The sequence below is a fragment of the Apodemus sylvaticus genome, chromosome 9, assembly GCF_947179515.1.
Source record: "Apodemus sylvaticus chromosome 9, mApoSyl1.1, whole genome shotgun sequence".
NCBI lineage: Eukaryota > Metazoa > Chordata > Mammalia > Rodentia > Muridae > Apodemus > Apodemus sylvaticus.
Window position 1 is genome coordinate 3865379 of NC_067480.1, and position 7706 is coordinate 3873084.

The window sequence follows — 7706 nt, forward strand, 5'->3', positions numbered from 1 at the left end:
TCAAAGCCAGTTAGGAAAGTATCCAGTGTCAACAGTGGCTTGGTCAGCTAATTTCTGAGAAACGGTTTTGTGATCCTCTCCCTTCTCCTCAGAGACTGTTGGCTGCCAGCTTGAGAGGATTAAGAGAGCAGAGATAGAGAGGAGGGTTCCCATGGCCCCCAGTATGGCAGAATGACCTCCAGAGACTACAGCAGAGAAACAGGTGTACCTTATTGTTTCAGGGATAAGGTATATAAGGACCTTTTCAGGGGTATAATTGGGACGGGTTGATTAGTTACAGCATCAGTGAGCAAGAAGGGCTAAAGAAAAGTTTTAGAAATCTGGTTGCATTAGAGGTTGTGCTTGAAGAAAGTATCAAGCAGTTGTCCTCTGGACAATATAGGTCTAGGGTTATGCTCTGCAGGATGTTTGGCAACCAGAGTCTGTTACTTGTTTGGATGTGTGTGTGTGTGTGTGTGTGTGTGTGTGTGTGTGTGTGTGTGCACACCTATGCTCGCACACTCATGTTTGTGACATCTGGATATCTGGAGTGGGAAGCATTAGGATTATTTCCCCTTTTATTTTGTTACAAAATACAACACCTAATTATAACGTGGGCAGGAAGTCAAAGCAGCACGTTTGGACTGAGTTGTGCAGCCTTATAGAGAGAGAACTTTGCACAAGGTCAGCTTTTCAGGTAAGGCTGGCCACCTGTGTTCAGGGACACCCTCCAGACAAAGACACTCTCCAGACAGAGGCAGAGAAAGGGAAGCCACACTGAGAAAAAAAAGTGTCTCCTTTTGAGCTGAGCTCAGAAAGCCATCCAGTCGTGGGGGATAGCTACCTCAATAGCAGGGTTACCCAACATGGTCCTAACAAGTGTAAGTCATCTGCCTCCTCTGTAATAATCTCTGAACACCACAGGAAAGATACCTGTGTTACAAACCATTGAATCATGTAACAGGTACAGCGCTGACTTCCACCAGCAGCCGTGTGTGTGCTGGAAAAGGAAAGAGAAAGAATGAACAGGAGACATGGCAGCAGTAGTATTTTAACTTCGGTTTCTGCAGGGATTCAGATGACTCTACGTAAGTGGAGAAGGGAAGTTTACCATGTCTCTGTACATTGTGTGATTTATTGAGCCAAAGGTCACAAAATTTATTTTAAAATAATTTATTAGGGCTTATGGGACTTGCGGGGAGTGGGGACCCAGAAAAGGGGAAATCATTTGCAATGTAAATAAAAAATAAAATAAATAAATAAATAAATTAACTAATACATTCTACTAAACAAAAAAAATAATAAAATAATTTATTATTATTATTATTACTTTTTCATTTTATATCCTGCTCACTGCTCCACCCTATCACCCCTCCTACAATTTCTCCACCCAATCTCCTTTTTCTTCTCCTCTGAAAGGGTGTGTTCCCTCCTGGGTACCCCCCCACCCTGGTACTTTAAGTCTTGGAAGGAAAGGCTACTTACTTCCCCTCCCACTGAGACCAAACAAGGAAGCCATCTAGAAGAACATATCACATGGATAGGCAAGAGCTTTTGGGATAGTCTCCTGCTCCTGTTGTAGGCAGGAACCCCAGAGAGTGATAGGAACACCAACCCACCCACAAAACTTTCAACCCCAAATTTATCCTGTCTACAAGAAATACACTGGGGATGGAACAAAGTTTGAGGGAATGGCCAACCAATAACTGGCCCAACTTGAGACACCATGCCATGGGCAAACACCAGTCTTTGACACTATTAATGATACTCTGTTATGCTTGTAGACAGAAGTCTAACATGGCTATCCTCTGAGAGGCTCCACCCAGCGCTGACTCAGACAGATGCAGACACCTACAGCCCAACAGTGGATAGAGTTTGAAGATTCTTATGGAAGAACAGATGGAAGGATTGTGGGCCCCAAAGGGGATAAACTCCACAGAAAGATCAACAGAATCAACCAACCTGGACCCTCAGGGCTCTCGGAGATGGAATGACCAATCAAAGGACATACACAGGCTGGATCTGGGTTGCTCTGTACATATTTAGCAGATTTGCAGCTTGCTCTTCATGTGAGCCCCAAACAATGGGAGTGGGGACGATTGCAAAACTTTAAAATGGAGATATTACCTGGTAGAGCATCTATAATAGGATTTCTTGGTATAACTATGCCATAGTGGAGCAAATATCAAGAACTATTCTTATCATAAGCAAAGATGTGCTATGGCTAAAGAAATCACCAAACTCTTGCTGCACAATAAACTTTTTATAACTTGGGTTAGAATTTAAAGTGCTCTCCATGTATGAATTTTCTCTGAGAGTGTATTAACCTATAAACGCCTTATGTGGTTCTTGATCCAACCTAACAATCTTTACCTGCTTGGAGAAACAAGTTACCTTTCAGTTTTTTAGTGGATGGATAAATCAGCTATGATACATTTACAAAATGGAATATTATTGTGATATAAAGAATATGCTGACCTAAAGAAACAAGATCTCAAGCCACAAACACTGACACCTAACTTTAGTCACAAAGACATACAGATACCCAACTCTATGCAAACAAGTGAAAGAAGCTACTAGGCAAGACTACATATGATGTATTTCCAACATGGAGAAGACAAAAGCCTGGCCACAGCAAAGAGATCAGTGATTGGCCGGGTACTGGAGGAGAGGGGAGGAAGAATAAACCAGCAGTGGACTTTCAGTGTAAACCATACTGTGTGATATTGTAGTGGCGGATACAGGTCATTGTAGATTTGTACAAACCAATAGTATTTAAACCAAGAATGTGTACTAATGGAGACTGTGATCCTGTGATGTGTCAATGAAGTTTATCGGATGTCCTTTCCTCAGAAAGGTTCATCACAGCTGTACCACTAATGCCAGATGTTAACAGGAGAAAATGTTGAAGCACACAGGCGACTTGCCTCTGCACTATCCTGCAGAAGTTCCCCTTCCCCCACTCCCTGCTCCTTCCTGTAGCAAGTGTGAGGCTTCCTTCCCCTTCTCTGGCCCTTCAAAGAGGGCCTGGTCTGGCACAGGAATATTGCTGTCCATGTTTCCATAGAGGCACCCCTTAATGAAACCGCCCCAAGGAGCCACAGATGCCAGCTTGAGCAGACAAATGACAACCTCCATCGCCTCTGTGTTACCATGTCACCAAAGTGAAGCTGGTACTCTCACTGATAAAGCTGAGCAGGTGCAGCTAGGTCCTGTCCTTGGGGAAGACACACAAAAGTCAAATATCCTTGGGAAGATTAAGGTCCCACCTTTAGATCATGAAAGAGAAGCAATCAGGTGGTCACAGACAGCTATAGCCAGTTGTAAAACACACTAAGTTCTTGATAGCGCCGTAAAGCTGCTCCTTAGGTCAGAAGAGTTCCCCCTCCCGGTAGCACAGTTTGGTCCTGCCGCATGAACAAAGGATATATCCAATATATCCTGTTTGAAAGATGACTTGCTTTATCACCTCCCGATCATCCTAATATCCAAAGAATCCCTAACTATGCTGTATAAAAACTTGAAGTCTTCTAGGCTTGGTGTTGCACTCCTCCTTGTGTAGTAGGAAGGTTTGTGAGCTGAGTCTGACTTGTATTAATAAAATAGAGACTCTTCTAAATATTTGCAACAGGCCCTGCAGTTCTTAAACTCTCCTGCGGTTCCTGTGGAATCGGGGACACAACAATGTCAGATGTATGGGGATAGCATATATATCGATAGAAGACTTTTTTACCTCCCCTCATTTTACTATGAATTGAAAACTGCTATAAAAGGAAATGCTTTTGTTTAAGAGTTTAGGTTCAGTGTGAAAATTAATTAAAGGGAAGCAAGAGCAGGAGGAAGAGATGTGTAAGAAGATCAGGCAAAGGTAGAAAAAGCAGGCAAAGTTGGTGGGTCTTTTAGAAATAGAATACACACATTCTCATGGGCATTGACAATGGCTGCTTCTGGCTGAACTGATGATGTCTAATGCTGTACTAGTTTACTGTCATCCACTGATCTTTATAATTTCTACAAGTGGTAGTGGTGGTGATGACAGTCATCTGCTTGTGTTTATTTTGGAGTTGATGTCAGAGCAATCACAAATTAATTAAGAACCTGAACTTGCAATCAGACCCTCCAGACTTTTCACTTTTTATATGTGAAAGCTTTTTTTTTTTATTGTATTATAGTTTTATTTTCTTGAAAAGATACCAATTACAATCTCTACTAAACTCAGCTGACAACTTGTAGTAAAGATGTGATGTACAATATGTACAAATGTATAATACGTACAATACCATTTTAGACACTTCTTGTACTTCTTTTTATTAGATATATTCTTCATTTAGATTTCAAATGATTTCCCCTTTTCTGGTCCCCCGACCCCCCAAGAATCCCATAAGCCATTTCCCCTCCTCCTGTTCCCCAATCAACTGTTTCCCACTTCCCCGTCCTGGTATTCTCCTACACTGCTGCATCGAGCCTTTCTAGGACCAGGGTCCCCTCCTTCCTTTGATATCCAACAAGGCTATCCTCTACTGTCTATGCATCTGGAGCCATGGGTAACTTCATGTACACTCTCTGGTTGATAGTTTTGTCCTTGGGAGCTCTGGGAGTACTGGGTGGTTCATATAGTTGAGCCTTCTATGGCGCTGCAAACCCCTGCAGCTCCTTTCTCTAGCTCCCCTATTGGGGGATCTTGTGCTCAGTTCAATGGCTGACTGGGAGTGCCCCCCTCTGTATTTGTCATGCACTAGCAGAGCCTCCAGTGGATATTAGCCCAGAAGCTTGGAATACCCAAGACACAATTCACATATCTAATGATGCGCAAGAAGAAGGAAGAACAAAGTATGGATATTCTGGTCCTTCTTAGAAGGGGGAACAAAATACCCCTAGAAGGAGATACAGAGACAAAGTGTGGAGCAGAGACTGAGGGAAAGACCATCCAGAGACTACCCCACCTAGGGATCTCTTCCATATACAGTTACAAAACCCAGACACTATTATCAATGCCTACAAGTACTTGCTGACTGGAGCTGGATATGAAAGCTTTTTAGTATATGAAAGACGTCACACAATATAATGCTATTCTGGGGCCAGTTGTCAGACAGGGAAGCTTCTGGTAGATTTGAGCCTGACTGTGTAGACCCAATGTAGAATGAAGATCAGTGAGTTTCATAAAGAAATATCCATGAATAATGGCAAAGAACACTGTAATCCAAGCACATTGGTCAGTGTCTATGATCTCAATCCATGAGGGACTATGGCAGGGCCATCACGATTTGAGGCCAGCCTGGGTTACACAGCAACTCTCTCTCAAGGACTCCTCATACTGCAGAATTTTCCCAGCCCAGAATATGTTCCATGGTCAGTGAGTTGTCTTCCCATGTGACTGTATTAGCCTTGAATCAGGAGGGGTAGCATGATGGTTCACTACTGGGCAATTCAACATGATAACTTGAAACATGTTTACAAAATTATATTTGTATTTTGTATTTTGTATATTCTATTGAAGCCACTGCTGGACAACATGAGGATTATTGGTTTGAATAAATATGTCAAGGTTACTGAAATTACTGAACTATTCTCTCTCCTGCTGCTCATTCATTGGACTTTGTGTCAGAACATACTTTTACATTTCACTGTTATTGTTGTTTTCTGATTTTTCTTGGCTCACTGTTTCAGTCCTCTCTTTGCTTCCTTTCAACGTTCATTTTCTCTCCAGATTTTCCTACAGAAGTGGGCGTCTTTTTGCTTTTTGTTTGGTTTTGTTTTTTAAAGAAGCTTTTTAGTTTATTTGTCCTCTCAGAAATCTGCACATCACAGCAGAACAGCAGGTCACTGCAGATCTATACCTTTGGCTGTGTCCAATCTCCACTCATTTTTTGTCAGCCCCAACACTGGTTTTCGCAGTCCCCTGACCTTCTTCATTCTGTTTTTGCATTCCTTTTGTTGTTTTCAGGAGGTCTTTTTCTTCTCATAAAGACCATGCCTTGCAAGTCTGTGTTTAGGCTCATTTTTCTTTACATAATCTGAAGAATCATAGATCATGCCAAAGCCAGTTGTCTTGCTACCACCAAAGTAGGTTCTGAATCCAAATACAAAGATGACATCTGGTGTGGTTTTGTACATTTTGGCCAGTTTTTCCCGAATTTCTGTCTTTGGTACTGTTGCCTTCCCAGGATGAAGGACATCAATGACCATCTGTTTCCTCTGAAGCAGATGGCTTGTCATGAACTTCCTGGTCAGGATGGTTACTGTGTCATTCATGATGGCTATGGTGCTGGAGCTGCACAGGAGGAAGAGAGGTGTGCTCACTGCCAACCAATCATATCAACACCCAGAATGGGTGCCTTGAGAAGGATACGACCCTGGTCTAATTTGTTCATTGCAACACAGTATACATCTTTTGAGTACCTATCACTTAGTACACCATTGCAAGGTCTGGTATGCTACATTTTGACATCATAGTATTGTTGCCAGCAGTGCACTGAAAGATTTCTAGGAAACTAAATGAACCAAGGGATCATCTCTAATGTCTGAAGTCACACCCAGGGAGTACTTAGAAGACAGATTTCCTGAGAAATGTCTCCAGAATTTAAATTACTCTAGAAATATGAGTATGTCTTTACTTTTATTGTAACTGAAAACTAGTTACACATATTTCATAAATAAAACTATCAGATAACTAACTTGTGTTATTTACTGAACGGGTATAACTCAGGCAGCTCAGACATACCTGAGGTCTTTTGTCACTATCTTCAGAGATGTTTCCACTGTGTGAGAAGACATTAATTGTCTGGTGCCAAGGACCAATCTCAACTTGGAGAAGGGTTCTGAGAAAAGGGGTATATGGGCATGGAGAAAGCAAACAACTCATAGTCAAATCTTGGGGCTAAGCTGGCGGCTTATGATCTGCTCAAAACAGCTTTTCAGCCTGCTTTCTCTGTGTTCTGCTTTCTCTCTGATCTGCTTTTTCTGGAGATCTCCAGACAGCTCTCTCTCTCTCTCTCTCTCTCTCTCTCTCTCTCTCTCTCTCTCTCTCTCTCTCTCTCTCTCTCTCTCCACACACACACACACACACACACACACACACACACACACACACACACACACACATATGTTCTGCTTGAGACAATTCTCCAAGCAGTTCTTTCCTGCTATTCTATAAAATTCTCTGGATACCTCATCTCCTCAGATCATAAGCCCAGTCTTTTATTTTATGTATCAATCCAGTCATTTACTTTAGTTTTCCTTTTGATTAGCCTGTGAATCAGCATCCCGTGATCCCAACTCCTTCTTAGGAAACAGAAAACATACATTTTTCTCTTAACATTGAAAAAGGATTCAGAGACCTGCCTGCCTCTGTTGAACATAGAAGATAAGCTAGCTGGGCAGGACATAATCCTGAAATTACCATTTCCACCACACCTAGGCCTGGATTCCTTGTGTCCCAGGCTGACCTTGAACTCAGGAATCTGCCTGCCTTTGTATCTTTCTGACAAGCTGGCTCATTAATGCAGCTTCCTCTGTTCTTTTGATTTATGAAGCCCTCATATAACTCATATTGCATCCTTAATTTTTGCATTGTTGAGAAATTATGTATTTTTGGATTTGTGTTTTTAGAGTTCTTTTCCACAGCCTTATGGGCTGACTTGAAGGTCCTAGCATTTACCATTTTGTTGAGACATTAACCCCACCTTCATCTTCTAGACTCATCCTATTTCTGATTATCATGGAGTCAT

The 7706-nt window shown here is 42.0% G+C and overlaps 1 pseudogene; it reads right to left on the minus strand.

Moving 5' to 3' along the window:
* Nucleotides 1–5799: 5799 nt before the first annotated feature.
* LOC127692749 (40S ribosomal protein S24-like) lies at nt 5800–6242 on the minus strand (annotated as a pseudogene).
* Nucleotides 6243–7706: the final 1464 nt, after the last annotated feature.